The sequence below is a fragment of the Leptonychotes weddellii genome, chromosome 4 (assembly GCF_054177405.1).
Source record: "Leptonychotes weddellii isolate Sample4059 chromosome 4, ASM5417740v2, whole genome shotgun sequence".
Classification (NCBI taxonomy): domain Eukaryota; kingdom Metazoa; phylum Chordata; class Mammalia; order Carnivora; family Phocidae; genus Leptonychotes; species Leptonychotes weddellii.
Window position 1 is genome coordinate 29,751,152 of NC_138372.1, and position 17,851 is coordinate 29,769,002.

At 50.9% G+C, this 17,851-nt stretch overlaps 1 protein-coding gene across 6 annotated transcripts in view; it reads right to left on the bottom strand.

The window, feature by feature from the left end:
- Positions 1-17,851, bottom strand: part of HIVEP3 (HIVEP zinc finger 3) — a 435,370-nt gene that overhangs the window by 137,997 nt on the left and 279,522 nt on the right. For all 6 annotated transcript variants that reach the window (XM_081818222.1, XM_081818226.1, XM_081818227.1 and 3 more), the window contains exon 3: positions 16,300-16,380. The gene's annotated coding sequence lies outside the window, so the exon portion shown is untranslated. The remainder of the gene's footprint in view (positions 1-16,299; positions 16,381-17,851) is intronic.

The following is a 17,851-nucleotide window of genomic DNA, read 5'->3' on the forward strand; positions in this document are numbered from 1 at the left end:
AGTCCATGTGCCCTATCCTGCCCCCTCCTTTGGACTCCCACCATCCCCAGAGTGCCAGGAAGCACAGATGGATGCCATCCGTCTCGCTCATTTACCTAGGCAACTCCTGGGCTCTTCTTGGCTCCCTAGATCTCCTCCTAGCCACAGATGTCCTTACATCGTAGAGCTGGGGCTGTGATATGTTAGGAACTGACACTTGCAGAAAGGAGTTCGTGTTGACGTCAGAACGTGCCGTCCCGAGGGAGACGTCCTATAAACAGTTCTGGAACTTTGGATGGCCAAAGCAGCTCCTCCTGGGTCTGGTGAATGAAAGGGCTAACGCATGGCCCAGGGCTCCAAGTGGACCCAGCGGGGAGCTGAGAGAGGCCCACGTTGGCTGTGGGTTTTCCACAAGACTGTATTTGCACTGAGAATCGTGGAGCATCTGCTCAGACCCTTGCTGGGGCCCAGGACTCAGTAAAAAGTCAGAAACAGCAATCACAGGAGGCTGGCAGAGGACAGGGCCAAGCTAGAAGAGCCATTGGGCCTGGAGGCAGGCCCTCTGTGACCAACACCATTCCAGCGCCTGGAGGCCCTGTCCCGTGCTGCCCTCCCAGTCCCATCCCCTGAGGGTGACACTCGGGGCTCGTGGAGAAGCCCAGCAAGTTGTGGGAATGAAGGGGTGTTTCTACGGGGCCCAGTGACTGGTAAATCCCAAACTGATGACCAGCTGAGTGGTCCTTTGTCCTCGACTATCTTCCAGGAGATGCTTCCCTCTGAAAAGACCTCCTGCCTGACCTCAGAGATCTAGTCAGGCCTCTGGTGTGACAGATGTGGAAACTGAGCCCCAGCAAGGGGAAGTGGTTGACAGAGGGTCACGCGGCGAGGCAAGGGTGAGGGCGAGGGAGGACCCAGGGCTTCTCACTCCCCACCTCAACACCCCCACTTCCTGGAGGTGGCTCAGCGAGACAGTCGGCACAGGAAGGAAGTGGGAAAGGGAAGCCCAGCCCGCTGGATTCCAGGTCACCACTTTGCTTGTCCAAAGCCACCAACCACCTTGGCCATGAGGCTCTGCCTAATGCCCATGACCTTCTAGCCCTTCCTTCCCAAGGCCCCAGCTGCTGACCGTTTCCTCCAGGGTCAAGCTCACTCGCTCGGCCTGTCCAGTGTCTCCAGGGACTCCTGGCCGCACAGTCCCCTGGTGCTTCCCTCCTGCTAGGTCAGGGGGGGTCACCTCCACAAGCTTGGAGAGTGGCCAAGCCTGTGTGGGCCAAAGGTTCATGCAAGCAGTGAGACGAGGTGCATAACGGCGGCGGTGTGTTTAATGACTGGGGCTTTAAAGCCAGTATTCAGTTTGCCCCATCTGCCAGCAGGGGAGCTTTGGTGAACTCAGTTTCTTTTTAAGTCTGTAAAATGAGGTGATAGGACCTACTCTGTAGGTTGCATGGAGAATGGGATGAAATAATTCACGAAAAGCCTGCCACAAACTGAGCCGTCCATGGCACTAGCCGATGCTTTACTTCACTGCGTAGATGTGCACACATCACCTCACTTCACTCCTATGACACACCTGCAAAGGAGACATGACTGTTCTCATTTAACTGGTGAGACGCCCAAAGCTCAGGGAGGTGAGGGCACATAGCTTGTGGCTGGCAGAGGCAGGATTTGAACCTGGTTCAATCTGATGGCAGAGCCCCAGCCTTTGCCCACCAGCTACAGCACCTTTCTCTTGCTGGTGGGTGGTCCTCTGCCCGTGTTTGCCCTACCAGCTGCATGCTTATGTGGGCCGGGCCTCTGTCCCCTCCACTTGGGCTCCAGAACTGTCTCGGCCACTTCCTGGGAGTGAGACTTGGCGTCTCCGCGCTTCTCTGGTCGCATGCACACATTGGAAAATTGGGCCTCGCCAGCCTTCTTGGGGGGGGGGGGCAAGGGGGTGAGGGGTGCAATGGAGCTCTGCAAACTGTACCGTGCTGTCTGAATGCCAGGTCCGGCCAGATATTACTCCTGTGCCCAGAACGACTAGGGACCATCATCAGTGCAGCCTGAACTTGGGGTCCAGGAGGACCAAGCCTATAGCAGCGTCTGCCTCAGCCACCACAGGAAATGTCACAGGCCTGTTAGCCTGGGGCTTTCCATCTGCTGAGAGCAGACCTCTGAGAGTGAGGAAGGAGGGCCTGTAGGTACAAGTCTTTGCTTCACTGGACTAGAAGTCCCTCAAGGAGCAGGACCCGCTCACAGCACCTATTACGGATGGATGGTTGTGTGCCCCCGACTCCAGCCACAGGGCCTCCTGCTGGGTCACGAAGTGGGCCAGCTGCCTCCCCCACTCTCAGCTCCAGTACCACCACCTCGGAGACCCCTGACTCCCCAGGAAGAAGAGACCATTCTCCCTTGGAGCCCTCATCCCCACCTCAACTACAGAATAGTACTATATCATATTCCCCAAATCTCTCTGGAATCCTTGTTGGAATAGGGTGAGGATTTGGATAAATGAGTACACTTAAATTTAATTGTTTTCCATACATTTCTCTTGTTGGACTGTAAGTTCCCTAAAGATGTATTCTGTGTGTATCCATCTTCATGATTCTCAGTAACCAGAGCACCTGTGTGTGGGGGGGGTGTAACGTGGTTTCTCACCACCTTCCCACACCCCCGCGTCCTGTCTCACCACCTTCCCACACCCCCTATTCCCCCAGGCTGGGCATGTGTTAGAATTGTGTGTAACAGTGAAGGACTCGGGCAGGGGACCACCCGATGGACTCTACTACCAGCAAACGAACTGGCTCTCTGATGTCCACTGTGTCTCTCTGATGCATTCTGGGCTTACTTTTGGGTTCCGGGCTTTATTTTCAAAGAGCAAAGTCCTCGTTGCAGTAATCTCTTCCAGAAAAGTGAGCTGCTATTTAAAATACATTATGGGGTGGCAATGGGGAGTAGGAATCCATCAAAAGACCCCCAGAGTGGTCTTCTTTTCACCTCTAATTCGCTTCTGATGAGTGTAATGTGGCTCGCACCTCCAGCATATATCAAACACCATCTGGCCCAGACATGGCCGGATCATGTGCAAACCCAGCCTGTTGCCTGACTCAAGGAGCCTTGCTGAAGGCAGTATCAAAGCCCTGCAGGACAGGGGTGTGGAAACAAAAAGACAGCAGGAGTGTCTGAGACCCCAGAACCCAGGAAGTTGTTCTAGCTGCTGAGTCCCTGGTTTTCATCTGAGAAAGGGAAAATAAAACTTGCCCTGCAGAATACTTATTACAGGATCAGCAGATTATAGTATGTTAAAACAGCTAGCTCAGAGCATGAAAAGAGTCAATTCATTCATTCCACAAATATTAATTTAGCATCAACTATGGGCCAAGCATGGTCTCAGGCACTGGGAATAGCAATAGACAACATCAGGTTAGATGACAAGAAGAGCAAAGCAGGAGATGGGGTAGTGGCAATAGGAGGTTTTGCCATTTTAATTAGGGCTAGAGAGGGCTTCCCGGAGAAGAAGGCGACATTTAAGTAAAGACCTGAGTATATTTTTCCTAGCAGATGAAACAGCATGTGCAAAGGCCCTGAGGCCAGAGTTTGAGGGACAGTATGGAGGCCAGAGGATATGGAATATGTAAGAAGTCATTGGTGGTCACATCACTGGGGCTGAGAAGACATTTATAAGACCTCTGGCTTTTACTCAGAGACAGAGAGCCACTGGAGGCTTTCCAGACAAGGTCTGACACAACCTGACTTTTATAACTGATCAATAAGCCTTAGCTTCTCCTTCCCTTCAAAGTCTTATTCAATACCCAGACCTCTGCAACTCTAGCTCATATGCTCTCTCCTTTCTCAGATTTCTTCCAGCTTTCTAAATCTATCCAAACCAGAAGGGCCTCCTCACTTTCTGCCAAGCGCAGGCTGGAAAGGGGCCTTGCAGAGAGACTGTGGTTGGGAAGAGAGAGAAACAGAGAGGAGTAGTAGGGGGAGGATCCTGCCTTGCCTCGATGCTCAGGCCTCTGCGCCCAGCTCAGTTGCACTGTGTCCTCACGCTAGGTGTGCAGCAATGCTGGGGACCCTGGTAGAGTCCCCAGGGACACTTTGTCACCTGAGGCAGCTTGGCACAGAACTAGGGATTTCCCTCAGCACTCCTTTACCCTGCTTGTCTACCAAAAGGTGAAACCGTTTGTTTTAAAATAAAACAGTTCCTATCTCTCTCAGTGGTTCTTAACCTTTTTTGGGTCGCCTACTCCTTTGAGAATCTGCTGAAAGCTATGCACTCTCTCTTCAGAAGATGAACACAGACTCTGTGTTCATTCTCTTAGAATTTCAGGGGTATCACAGATCCCTGAAAATTCAGCAAAGAAACCGTTATCCATGCCAACGACATCCTAGTCTGTAGTTTCAACTGAAGGAATGAATGAGTGAACAAACGAAGGAACAAATGGAGAATAAAGGAGCTGCATGCGGATGGAGGAGCGACAGGGGATGGACAGGATGGACGGACGCAGCCACCTCTGGGCACCAGGCTGCTTACTGATTGGTTCCCGAAGCCTTCACAGGGGCCAGCTCAGAAGTAACGCTCGCCAGGTGTCCCTCGCAGAGCCGAAGCTCACGTCCTTGAACTTCACCTGTGGCTCTCACCCAAACCCTCTGAGTGACCAGCTTCCAAAAAGGTATCACACACTTTCCTGTCTTTCTCAGGGTGCCCTGAACAAAACAAAACAGAACCTTTCCTGGGGGATTATGGGGCAACGGTGTGACTATAAATCCAGACCTGTAAAAGCAAGCCGTTTCTTCCCCGACACCCAGCTGAGCCGGCTGCTCCGGAGTCAGACCCTCCCTGTCGCAGCCCTCCTGCTGGGACCCAGGCTTCCAGCCTCCCTGGTCATTTCCTTGTCCTGATGCCTCATCTGCGATGCCAGAGTGAACGTCTCACTCATTCTCAGAGTTGCACCTCTCCCTGGGAAGCTTTTACAATCTCCTTTTCTTCCAAACGTCGTTCAATGTCATGACACAGGGAGACCTGCAGAGGGGAGGGGACTAGGGGTGTGGGGGTCTCTGACCACATGGGATGTGGCCCCAGAGAGCTCGTCTGATGGAACAGAGCCTCCATAGCCCCAGAGATGTGGCTCAGACCTGCTTCCTTCCTTCGTGAATCCTGTGTCCTCACCTCAACTGTGGCACTTACTACATTATATTTCCAGCTTCTCTTTTGAATCTTTGGGGGTGGGGTGGGAAACAAAGTTAAAGCTTAGATAAATACACTTACAATTATTTATTTACATGTTCATTTCTTACCCATGTCTTATTTATCGTTATTTCCCCAGCAAATAGCACAGGGTACACTGATGTCCTGGCACATATTTGTTAATAAATATTGCCTTTGTGGAGTTGTTCTCTCTTCACCCCTACGGCTGGATTATGTTTTGTAACCTCAACCCCCTGCGGTCGGGTCCCACCTCTCCCTGTCCTCCCCGGCCTCCACTTCCAGCCTGCTGGAACCTGTTAGAATTGTGCGTAAAGCAGGAGGAAATGGGCAGCGAGGAGCTCTCTCCGGAGTCCATGAACTGACTTCCGTTTTGCACCTCTCCTACCGCACCCCAAGTTACCACTGCCCCCTGCGCAGTTGTGCTTTCTGGGATCTGGGTGGGTGAGGTCACTGGATGGGAAAACTCCTCTAGGGAGTTGTCATAGTAACCATGACTTTCAATTTCATGCAAGAGAGTCCCTGAGAAGAAAACACATTAAGGGGTGGGGGGTGGGGAGGGGTAGAACTCCATCAAAAGCCTCCTTACATTGTCCTCCCTTACCCTTTTCTTTGCTTCTTGCTGGTTTACATGCTCAAGGTAGATGCCATTATGTGTGGGCATCTGAGTAGAAGCTGCTTAAAATAGCCACTCGACTATTTCAGGGAGCAGTTGAATATGCATGAAGCTATTTTAGAAAAGATGTCCCTGGCCCAGCCAATCCAAACCCCATCCTTTCCCTTGGAAATGCCAAGAGAAGCTGAATGGGACCTTTCTTAGTCTTTCCCACTGGGGTGGGGGTTTTTCAGAAGCCACAGAAACAACACCGTGGCTAATGTTGGCCTTACAGCCTTGGCAGCTCCGCCTCCTGATTCTGTGGTCACAGAGGCTCCTGGCCAGACAGCTCGGCCCTCCAGAACTCTCCAGAGCCTTGGCGGCCTTCAACGACAACCATGTCACAATCCAACTTGCTTAGATCCTTGGGGGGTCTCAGAATCTTAGGTATTGCCATCTGTTAGTTTACCTGTCTACCCAACACACTGGTACTGATAGATCAAATGTGCGAGGAACATACTGGGTGCTGGGGATCCAAGGATCTCCGAGACAAGTTCATTAGAGGCTGGTGGATGGTTGGGGGAGTAGAGATAATGGCCATAGAGTTCAAAAATAGATGGCCAACCAGGAGAAGGAGCCCTCGCTTCTTGCTGTTGGCTTGAGAAAGAAGATGGCTTTTGAGCTGAGCCTTGGGAGATAGGCAGAAGGCCCACAAGTGTAAGATGGCATGGCAGGCTCAAGGACGGGGACAGTTGGGTGTGACTCATGGTGGAATGCTCTAGTGGGAGAGAGGGCATGCCTGTAAGGAGCTGAGAAAGAAAGGGGAGCCAGACTGTGGAGTGCTGGCTAGTGTCACCTTCTCTAAGCCCTCAGGCTGGGCTGGGAAGGCCTCCCGCTGCATGAACCCCCAAAGCCTGGTGTGCCCCTCTCACTGCCCACAATCTAGACTGGAAGTCCTGGTCAGATGCTCCTGGGCATCTCTGCAACCCAGGGCCAGCCAGAATTTTGGTTGAAAATATGGCTTCTGGAGCCAGACTGCCTGGGTTCCAATCTAGACTCTGCCTCCTACTAACTGGGATCTTGGGCACGTTACCTGACCTCTCTTTGCCTCCATTTCCACACCTGTAAGGTGAAGACATTAATAGTACCTATCCCTTTGGGTGAGAAGTACATGAGTTACTATATGGTAAAGGGCTTAGAAGTGTGTGTGGCACATCATAAGCAATAGATAAAAGCCATAGCTGTTTTCATTATCCTAACAAGTCTGGCTTTTATCTTGACAATGAAATACCACTGATGACAAGTTTTTCTTCCCAAAATAAAAAAAAAAAAAAGAAAGAAAGAAAACTCACTGCTTTGACTGATACTCCTACATGTCCACTACAAGGAAGAAGGGGAAAAATGCTGACTCTCAGATAACAACCACACTTCTAGATACAGTTGAACCTCATTATTCAGAGTCTGTATTTGCAAATTCACCTACTCACTAAAATTTATTTGTAACCCCCCAAATCAATACTCATGGTATTTTTATGGTCATTTGCAGTCAGGAGCAGAGCGGTGAAAAATGTGAGCTGCCCTATGTGCATCTTTCCAGCTGAGGTCAAGAAACACGATGCTGCCTTCTCGTTTCAGCTCCCATACGTAAACAAGTGTCCCTTTAACACTCTCTTTAGTGCCAACTTTTTTTTCGCATTTTTTATGCCTTTCATTGGTGATTTCGCTGTGACGTGCCTTACAGAAAAAGTACATGTGTTAGACAAGCTGCCTTCAGGTATTAGTGACATTTTTGTTGGTCATGAGCTCAATGTTAATGAATCAACATTATCTATTACATAAGGTGTTTTTAACAGAAACACATGTAAAATAACATTATGCATTGATCAGTTGACAAGAATGTTGTGACCAGAGGCTCGCGGGAACTGAATGCTGTATTCCCCGTAGGAGCGACGGCTCAGCATTCACTCATTCAGTGTTTGTGGGAACTTCATAGAACATTAAGTACTCTGAATGACAAGAATTGACTGTACTTTTCTAGATACACAGATGTATACTTTGATGCCTTTGGGAACATACCTTCTATATGCTTTTGATACCTTTTTTTAAGATGAAAGTCATGCATGAACATGTCAAAGGTACCCTTCTATGTCCATAAATACAGGTCTCCAAATGGCTGCCTCTCTTTGAGCATTTCTTCCATTATTAACCAGTAGTTCCCTACTGATGACCAATTTGGTGTTTCCTATTATTCCCTATTATAAACGATACTATGATGAACATCCTCATTGGCAATAATAAAATAGCGAACATTTATTCAGTACTTACTAGGGACACAGCCTTCTGTGAAGAGTTTTCTAAGTATTATCTTAGATGAAGTGCACAACAAGCCTATGATGGTGATGTTATTATTATGCCCACTTTACAGATGAAGGCTCTGATGCTCAGAGAGGTTAAGTAACTTTTCCAGGGTCACACAGCTTAAAGCCAGGTCTCTCTGACCTCTGATGCCTCACTCTTAACCAGCGTGCTCTGGCTGTCTTCTTCCATACACCGTTCCAGGTATTTTTTTTATTGTTTCCTTAGGACTACTGTTCAGAAGTGGACTGTCGAGTGGAAGGTATATACATTTGAAAATGTGGGTACATATCACTAAATCCACCACCCATCTCAGAAAATGTGTATCAATTCACAACCCATAAAGAGTGCTCAAGTATCCCTGGGGCCCATTCCTCATCTCTGCAAGTATTCTCACTTTTTGAAAGAGGTCCCAGAAATACATCTTGATTCTTTAATGTGTATCCTTTGACTCCTGGGGACCACACTTCTCCTGTGCTTACGACACCCTGTATTTTGTCTCGTGCAAATTGCCTGTTCACAAGCTGCCTGCCTGTTTTTCTACTGACAATCTGTCTTCACTTCATTTATGAGCTCTTTCTATACTGGTGCTAATAACCTTCTACCCGTCACACAAATGTTGAGACACTTTCCTTCATTTGTTATCACCCTTTGACCTTGATTATTGTGGTTTTGGGCCACAGGGTCTTTATACTTATTTTCTTTCATGACTTCTGGATTTGTTTTACACTTAAGGACATGTTCTCCATCTCAATACGATACAAACATTCCCTCATTGTTCTTCTAATAGCTTTATGGCTTCGTGCTTTTTTTTTTTTTTTATCACCCAGAAATTTATTTTGGCACCAGGACTGAGGTATGGATCCAGTTTTGTTTTGTTTTGCTTTGTTTTTCTTCTGCAAATAGCTAGCCGGTTGTCTTGAGAGCACGTTAGGAATCTTCTGGCTGTTTGTCTCTAATTCTGAGTGCCGTGCTCACTTACGGCTACTTCTGGGGGCTCTGTTCTGTCCACTGAGCCAAAGCCCTATTCCTTTACCAACACTGACTTTTTCTAAGCTAATCACCCATGTTTATTTTTCCGGAGGTACTTTCTAATAATTTTATGAAAAAAAAAATTGATGGGATTTTAATTAATTTATAGACCAATTCACAATACCTCCTTAAGGTTATTCTTGGGTATTTTAGGCTTCTACTTCTTTAGAGACTGGGATCTTCTACCTCTATGCTTTCTAACTGGCTCATTTTGGTGCCATTATCTTCATGGAAACATATCCAACCAGCCCTGCAGGAAATGACCACTCCCTCACTCAACACTGTGCCTTTCCTATGTCACTTTTCACCCCAAATTACAACGACTGCTACACGCTGAGCCCTCTAAAGGCAGGGTCCCCTTGCCACTTATCGCGCATCCCCTGCCACGTCTGGCAAGTGGTTGGGGCCATGGACATATCTGTAGGATGAATGAATAAATGAACGGACAAATGAATGACAGACATCTTTCTAGAAAGCTAAAAGGAAAGTGAAAGGATTCTATTATAAACACTCACTTTTCCATGGACTTTCGTAAGAAAACAGGAGGAGTTTTTCTTTTCCTCCCTCTCATCTTTGGCTAAACCCCCAAGCCCATGTCAGAATCAAAGAATTGGTCACGGCTAGCCTGATGTGCCACGTGCAACCTCTCCCTGAGGCCACCACCCTCACTGAGCAGCCTGGGCACTTTTCAGGGAGGCTCTCGAGCTCTTGAGAGCCCTCCAGAAGAAGGGACGCAGGGCTTCACGCTGCCTCTGCTGCATCACTACACTTTCTGAAAGGCACATCCCCGTAAGATACAGCAGCCCTGAAAGGCTGCTCTCGCTACTCCCATTTTGCAAAGAAGACATTGACGTCCAGCAAGATGGAGCCCATAGCTCCTAAGCACAGGACTGGCTGGAGCCGAGGCCATGGGACTCCGAAGGCGCTCCGAAGGCACCCAAGTCTGGGAGGCTGAGGGGCCGTGGCCCAGAGAGGAGTCCCATCTGGAGTCGGAGAGCAAGGGTCCTGCCCTGACGAAATCAACATAGTCCCTAGAGTACTGTTCTTCCCCCAGAGCAGCGTGCAATGCCCATGGATTGTTCCTGAAGAGCATCAGACTTGGTCAAAGAGCCACTGTCCAGGCTGGGGTATGTATGACACAGGTTGTATTGTCGCTGGGGGATGGGAGAGTGGAGGGGTGGGGGGGAAGGTTTGCCATGGGAGCAGGGGATGGTCTCCAGCACACATCTGGGGATGCCCTTCCGGTTTCTTCTACCCAGCCTGCACAGGGTCGGGGGTTCTTCGCTTGGTCCTGCAGGCCCCTCCTGGGAGTCCAGCCAAGCAGCCACTTCTGTATTGGGCTGGCAGCTGCTGGGCAGGCCTCGGCTCATTTCTAAGCCTGGATTAAAGATCCGGTTTCTCATGAAAGACTGTGGGTTGGGGGCCAAGACATTTACTGGGCTTGACACTTTGGCCCAGTGCGGACCCCAGGGACATGCAGATGAGCAGCTTGCAGGTCTCCCGCCTGTGGAGCTCCATTCTGGTCAGGAAGCAGATCATAAGGGAAACTTCCCAACCCTACCTAGGTGCCACGAGAGAGAGATCTAAGTGCTGCAGGAGCCCAGACTTGGGGGGTTCCAGCAGGGAGCATGTGGTGGAGGTTGGAGGTCAGCCTGAGGCATGTGGGCTTCATGCTGTGGCCAAACAGAGACTTCTTGCATTTTGAACCAAGATTCTTCCATGATCGGATCTGTGCCATAGAAACCGACCAGCTAGGTATATGTATTTTCAAATAAACAGGTATGACTTTTAAGGTGAAAATGAAAGGACCTCATTTGGGAAAAACAAGGCCAAATATAGGGAAACACAGAGCAGATGGATAGGGACTTGGTCGAACAGCTCACCTAGGTGGTGCTGATGAAAGGAAAGAGTCCCAGACTTGGAACGGGAGAGACCCACGCTCATGCTCAAGTCTCTGCCACAGATTTGCTGGGTGACCTTGAGCCAATTACTTCCCCCTCTCCACTTCAGGTCCCCTGCCTGTCACAGGGGAGTACTGTCACCCAAGACATACGTCATCGGGATAAAAAGGGATGTCAAAGGACACTGTACATCTGTACATACTTGACAAAGGTAAAGCATCAAGGCGAGGCTCCAGAAGGTTCTATATACACAGCCGGTGACATTTCAGACACCCTGCTGCCGGGCTGCAAACACACAGCCCAGCCATTTCTCGGGAGATCTCTCAGCTGTTCCAGCTCAAATCAAAGCCTGTCCTGTAAAAACACGGCCCCGTCCACAGAAGCAATCACCCGTGTGTTTGGTGGGCCACCTGCCCGCCAGGTCCAGCCTGCTGGGCCATGAACGTCAACAACGGCCCCTTCCTGGTGGGAGAAGGAACAGGGAGCCGGCTTGTTCTCCCCGAGCAGAGGACTGGCCGGTGACGGGGAACATTTTAAGGTGGGACGCTTCTTCCTGCACTGTTGGCAGCTGTCTACATAAGGCGTCCATTATGTGCGGGCCCCAAGGCCAGCAGGCCTGAGAGGCTAAGCTAAAATTAGCGTAGAATGTGCCCCCGCCAGAGACACGGAACATCCGAGGGTCAGATGCCTCCAGCCGGCCGCCCGGGGCGGGGTGGGGGGGTTGGGGGGGGCATGGGACAGCTGTGTCAGCTACCACCTCCCGCACCTCTCCTCTCGGCCCTGCGGCGGCAGCCCATCCCAGGGGCCTCCTCCAGCAGCTCCGCTCGAGTTAAAAAATAGAATGCAGAGTAGAATCCCAAATAGATTTTTAAGAAATCTGTGCATAAAAAAAGTGGGGGAGAGGAATTCACTAAATACCGAAGAGGCTGTATCTCAGTCTTCAATGTGAAATAGTGGGTGAAGTTTTTTTTCTCTTCTGGTACCTTCCAAAATGTTCTCAATAACTTATGTACTACTTTTGCAACCAGAAGAAAACATAAGACCGCTGTAAGTTGTATATTTATGCTAAATATCACTTAATATACATTCTAAGTTTATAAAAATGACTACATCGCATACCCGGAAGGCACATAGTGTATCTGGGTGTGTAAATATATTTATGTATCTAGTCGACTGGTGTTGGCAACTTTGAATCCCAGGATGTCAAAGCTGTTAAAGGTGTTAAAGATCGATGTCTTCCAACCTTCATCTTATGGAGCAAACCGAGGCCCCAGGAGCAAAGCAGGAAGCCGAGAAACACTGTTCCCTGAGTCCGGTCCTGTACAGGAATTTCGCCCACACTTTATTAGCCCCTTTAATTCTGCAGTTATTGCTCTTCCCGCTTTATGGAGCTGGCAACTGGGGTACAGAGAAGCGAATTCATCACCCGAGGGTGCCCAGCCAGGAAGCCACAGAGCTAGGTCCCAAGCCTGGTTTTCCATTCGCAGCCCACAGAGCTTGAAGAAAGGGTCTTTGAAAATCACCTGCTCCTTGAAGTCTCCGTGAGAAAGCAATTTCTTACAAGAACAAGTTTTGAACTGTCTTTCCTGGGTCCCTCTTGGGTGGTGCATACCTTCTCTGCCTCTGGAAGGGGATGGGGGGCTTGGGGTCCTGTTGCCAGATCAGTCCCTGGGAGCCTTGGAGGGAACGGGTGACAGAGAGTGCACAGGGACATGAATAGCACAGCACCTGCCCTTTCCCCACGTGGGACAGGGCGGGTGGGGAGGGCTGCAGGGGAAGGTGCCAGGTCTTCCGGGCAGGCAGGGTTGGCCAGGGAGGCTGCCGGTCAAACTCTCTTTTCTCTGGTCCAGTGCTCCGGACCTGCCAGTGCCTGGAGGCAAAGCCAGCTGGGACCCGAGGCCTTTGCTCTAGCTGCAGCCTCTGCGCTGCCTGTCCCCATCCTCATTTTCAGCCCCACCTCTTCCACGGCCATTTCATCCATGCATCTGTGCATTCTTGTTAGCGAACACGTTTTTAGGGCGTACCTACTCTGTGCTAGAGCAAAGCATAGTCCCAACCCTGGCAGTGTCTCTAGTTCTGGGAGAAGGCTTAGTGTTAGGCTGCCCTAGGCCGTTCAAGTGTGGACTCTGAGGCCAGACCGCCTGGGTTCGGCTTGGCTAGGCCACTTCCCAGCTGTGCATGCTTGGGACAATGACTCAGCCTCTCTGTGCATCAGTCATCCTCCTCTGTACAAGAAGATGACGACACTCTGCAGACTTGTGCAAGTTGAGGGTAAATCCATCCAAAGCTCTTAGAACAGTGCCTGGCAGGTAGTAAGTGCTAAGTAATCATTAGTTGTAAGAACGATTTGTATGACTACCATCTGGCTAAGATTCCCTCCTGAGGATGCCCCCGGCTCCTGCCCTCTGGCTCCCCCTCCTCTATGGTCCCATAGCTCTGTGAATGCCCCCCGGTGACAGCGTCAGTAGCTCTGCCACGTGGGCATAGGAGGCCCTGTCCACCTCCCTCTCTGCACTGGGGGCAGGGACCCAGTGTCACCCATCTCTATCCCTGCTCCCAGGACAGACGCAGCAACAGCATCCCCAGGACCACTCCAGAGCCGTGGGTCACTTACGCCCTCCACGCCAGCCAAGGAGAGCCTTGGAAGCTCCTCGATGCCCGGCACTAGAGGCTGCCTATCTGGTCTTCACATGGAGCCTGTTGATGCTATTCTTCTTCAACTGTGAAGACTGGCCCTGGACGTGACCCTCCCGAGCTGACAAGGGGGCAGGGTGCTCGGCTTCCTTGAATGCTTCCCCGTGACGGGGAGCTCTGCAGGGCCGGTCGTCATAAACCCCAACACGGATGCCCCACCACACCAAGACGTCTCCTATGGGCTCTGCATGGCACACGCGGGTCCCTCTGCCTGGAACCCCGCCCTCCCTTCCTCCTGAGCTGACAGACTCCTCCTGATCCCTCCACGGCCGGCCGGCTCACACGCCCCTCCTCCACAGCGCTTTTCCTTTCTTACGGTGCATTGCAATTTACTTGTTTACATGTCCCTTCTCCAGAATCCCTGTCGGGATTCCCGGTATCCGCCGGTGCCTGGAACAGAAGGGGTGTCAGGAAAGTTCTGCTGCATGAACTTTTTAAAGGAACATCAAGGTAACTGGCCTGCCTGCCTGTTAAAGGCACAGGTGTTAAGTGCTCACGCCACCTTTTAAGGCAAAACCTCACAGGCCTTTCTCGGTTCCCCTGCCTGTCAGCAGACCCGCTCCATCACACAGATGCGAGCTGGTGTAGAAGCATGGGAGGGAAGTGCCGCCTGTCCAGTGGACAGGGAGCCAGACTTTCACCTGCTCGGGCAGTAGGTTCTGGAACTACCTGAGGAGGTAGGTGTAGGTGTTTTAGAGACGAAAACCCTGAGGCTCAGACTGGTAACCCCGCTCCCCATGGGAGTGCCACGGCAGGTTTGGAATCCAGCGCTGCTGGCCCCGGAGCCTACTCTTTCTACGCTCCCGTGAGATGACAGATGTGAGAGTATTTTGAGTTCTGCCAAGAGAGGAAACTGTAAAAGGACAAAATTGTGCAGTATTACCCACCACAGAGAAAACGACTCTAGGACAGGGGCCACCTTGTTATTCGTGGACAGGAGAAGGCTGGAAAGGGCCTTACTGACAGCATTGGGTCCTTAAAGGGATGCTGTCATGGGGGGTGGCCTGGTCTTCAGGGATGGGGTGAGGGAGAACAGGGAGAGCCGGGGCACTGCATGCCCTGCAGCCCTCTACCGGAGAGGACTCCACCACAGGACAGGGGGCCCAGAGTGTCTGCCGATGCTCTGCATGGGGAGACCTGAAGGGTCCCAAAGGGGCCCCAGACACTTCCGCAAGGGGTGTCCTGCCCTGGGCCCCATTGTTCAGGTATAGTGAGTTCCAACTGAGCACCTCTTCTTAGTTCGCAGCCCCTCCCCGGGGCCCAGAGGCCTCTTCTGGCCCCACTCTGGGACTACCTCCCTTCCTTGATCATACAGGGCCCACCCTGAGCCCCTCAGCATGGCGTCCGAAGGCCTGCCCACTTCTCCTGGCCTCACTTCTACCCCCACCTGTCCACATCTCAGCCACTGCTCATTTGCACTTGCTGTCTCCTCAGCCTAGAATGCCCTTCTTCCATTTTTTTTTTTAATCTGGTGAACTTCTATTCATCCTTCAAAGCCCAGTTCAAGTCAAGTCAAATCACCTTCAATGGTCTTCTGTAAACCACCCCTACCACCAAACCCAGACAGAATGGAACCCTCCTGCCTCCCGTACCATAGCTATTTGCATAGTATCTCCTCCTTTGGATGGGACACCTTCTGAGTCCGGCGACATGCCTTAGTCATCTCTGGCTCTCGGTACCCCACTGGCCCCATTTTCCAGGCAGCTGTCCCAGCCTGCCCGCCCTGCAGCTCTGCCCATGAGCTTTGGCCCTATACTCCTTCCTTTCTAATGAGTGCCTCCCACCTTGTGTTGCCCCTCACCCAGCTTGATCTTCACACCCATATTCTGCTGCGGGCCTGCCCATGCTCTCAGCACATGGGGAGGCTCTGCCCTGCCCTTCTGGGCACTGCATCCTCTAGTGACCACGGTGTTCTGCCCAGCCATGAGAGGGCAGGCAGAGGGGTAGTGACCATCCAGGTCTGAGTCTGAGTTCAAGCAGAATTTGCTAGAAGGGACACAGGTCCTGCCCCCAAATGCATCCATGCACACACACAGCACACACACAGCCCAGCCCAGGCTCTCTGTGGATGTGAGGTCCAGAGAGCAATCGGACAGGGAAGTGGTGGACAGCCGCAATGGCATCCCCATGCCTCTCTCTGCCATTCCGTGGCCTTGGCGGGAGCCCGGAATGGCCAGCTTATGGGCTGCCCCGTTCACTGAGTCTCATTCCTTCATTTTCCGACAGGGAAACAGAGACCCAGAAAGGGAGGTTCTTGCTGGAGATTTTTCTGAGCAGTAAAGGCAGACCTAGGGTCAGAACCAGTTCCCTGGCTTTCATCCCAGGATACGTTCCCACCGCCATATGCTGCCATTTGCAGAAATGCCAGATGCAGGACTCCGGACATTTGGTAGCTTTTTCCTTAAATCTCCTCAGAATGGGGGGCTCCATTCTCCTGCCAAGCCTGAAGTCATCCCCACCTACCTCCTGGCCACAAGCACAGCCCAGTGGCCTTTGGGCTGTGCTGAAATTGCTCTGTGTCCTGGGATGCATGGGGAGGGATGGGGGGAGCTTACCTGCCAAAAGCCGGCCGTGGTCTCATGGTTGAGATGTGTCAGAGATTTCTAAGAGCTTGCAGGACTGTGTTGGAGGGAGGCCTGTGGGAAGTAGAGAAAGTGAGAATATTATTCCACCACCATCTGTCAGCTTACACTTGAGTTGGAAAAATACATCCAAAAATGGTGAGCACAGCCCTGCTGAGAATGGCCTCAGAGCCAAGCTCCAGTCACCTCCACTCTTCCAACATGGTCATCACCGGGTCAAGATCAGACTCCCCCAGGGAGGCAACCCCAGCCTCATAACCCCACTTGCAGAGCCACAAGTCCAGCCACCAGCCCTGCATTCTGTTTCGGCTCTCAGGCTGAGAAACTCTCACTTTCAAGCACTCCTTGGGGAAAACATGCCCTCATGGGCTCCCTGAGCACTGTTCGTCATAACTCACTCATTGTTGCTTTCATTATTCATTCATTCATGTGAGCATTGGATAGCCATTTGGGAAAGCTATTAGATGCTGGTGTCAGCTCTTACAGAAAGAGAGCTACTGAGAGTGACAGCTCAGGTCTTATACCTGCAGGACAAATGCCCCAGGCTCCCAATCCCCATCCCCGTGGGTTTCCTCCCTCCTCTGAGTGATCCTGTGCCAGACGCCAGGCAAAGCATTTTGCACGTGCCATGCAGGATGGCATGATGCTTCCCACCACTTTCAGCACCAGGACTCCTTTTTCTGTGAAACCGTTTCTCAAAACTCCTCGTAACTATGCACTTAGCATCTTTTCACTGGGCAAATAAAGAATAAGACAAAAGCCACAATGAACGTAATACTTTACAATTAACTTGTATTTTAGTTATCACAGCACTACCACGTATATTTAAATAATGGTTACACCTACTCATTCGAGACATGTTATTTATGCCTTCTGGGCTTAAGGTGTTGATCCCTTAGGAATCCATTCAGTCAATATCCGTTCAATAGATATTTATGGAGCATCTCTGAGATGGGTAGGCCCATGGTCCACAGGTTAGGGGCCCTGGTACACCCGGGAGAGTGGTGGCTCTGCAGTGAGGCATGCTCAAGCTCAAGTCCAGTTCAGACTGGATGTCTGCCCATGGAGAGCCCACTCAGCCTTTCTCTAGCTCACAGTCCTCATGAGTAAAACAGAGATAATTATCCTGACATTGGGAAGTTGTTATGAGGATGAAATGAAATAGTAGAAAGCAACCAGATGAAGGCCTGGCATAAAGCAGAAGCTCAACAACTGGGCACCAGAGGATTATCATCATCATCGCCATCATCCTCATCCCTATGATTCCCATCACCACCACCACCACCATCATCATAAATATCATCATCACTACCATCAACAGCAGCAGGAGCACCATGCACCATCACCATCACCACCATCATCATCACCACCACCATCATAAATATCATCATTACCATCAACAGCATCATCATCATCACCATCCTCACCACCACCACCACCATCATCATAAATATCATCCTTACCATTAACAGCACCATCACCAACATCACCACCATCATCATAAATGCCATCATCATTACCATCA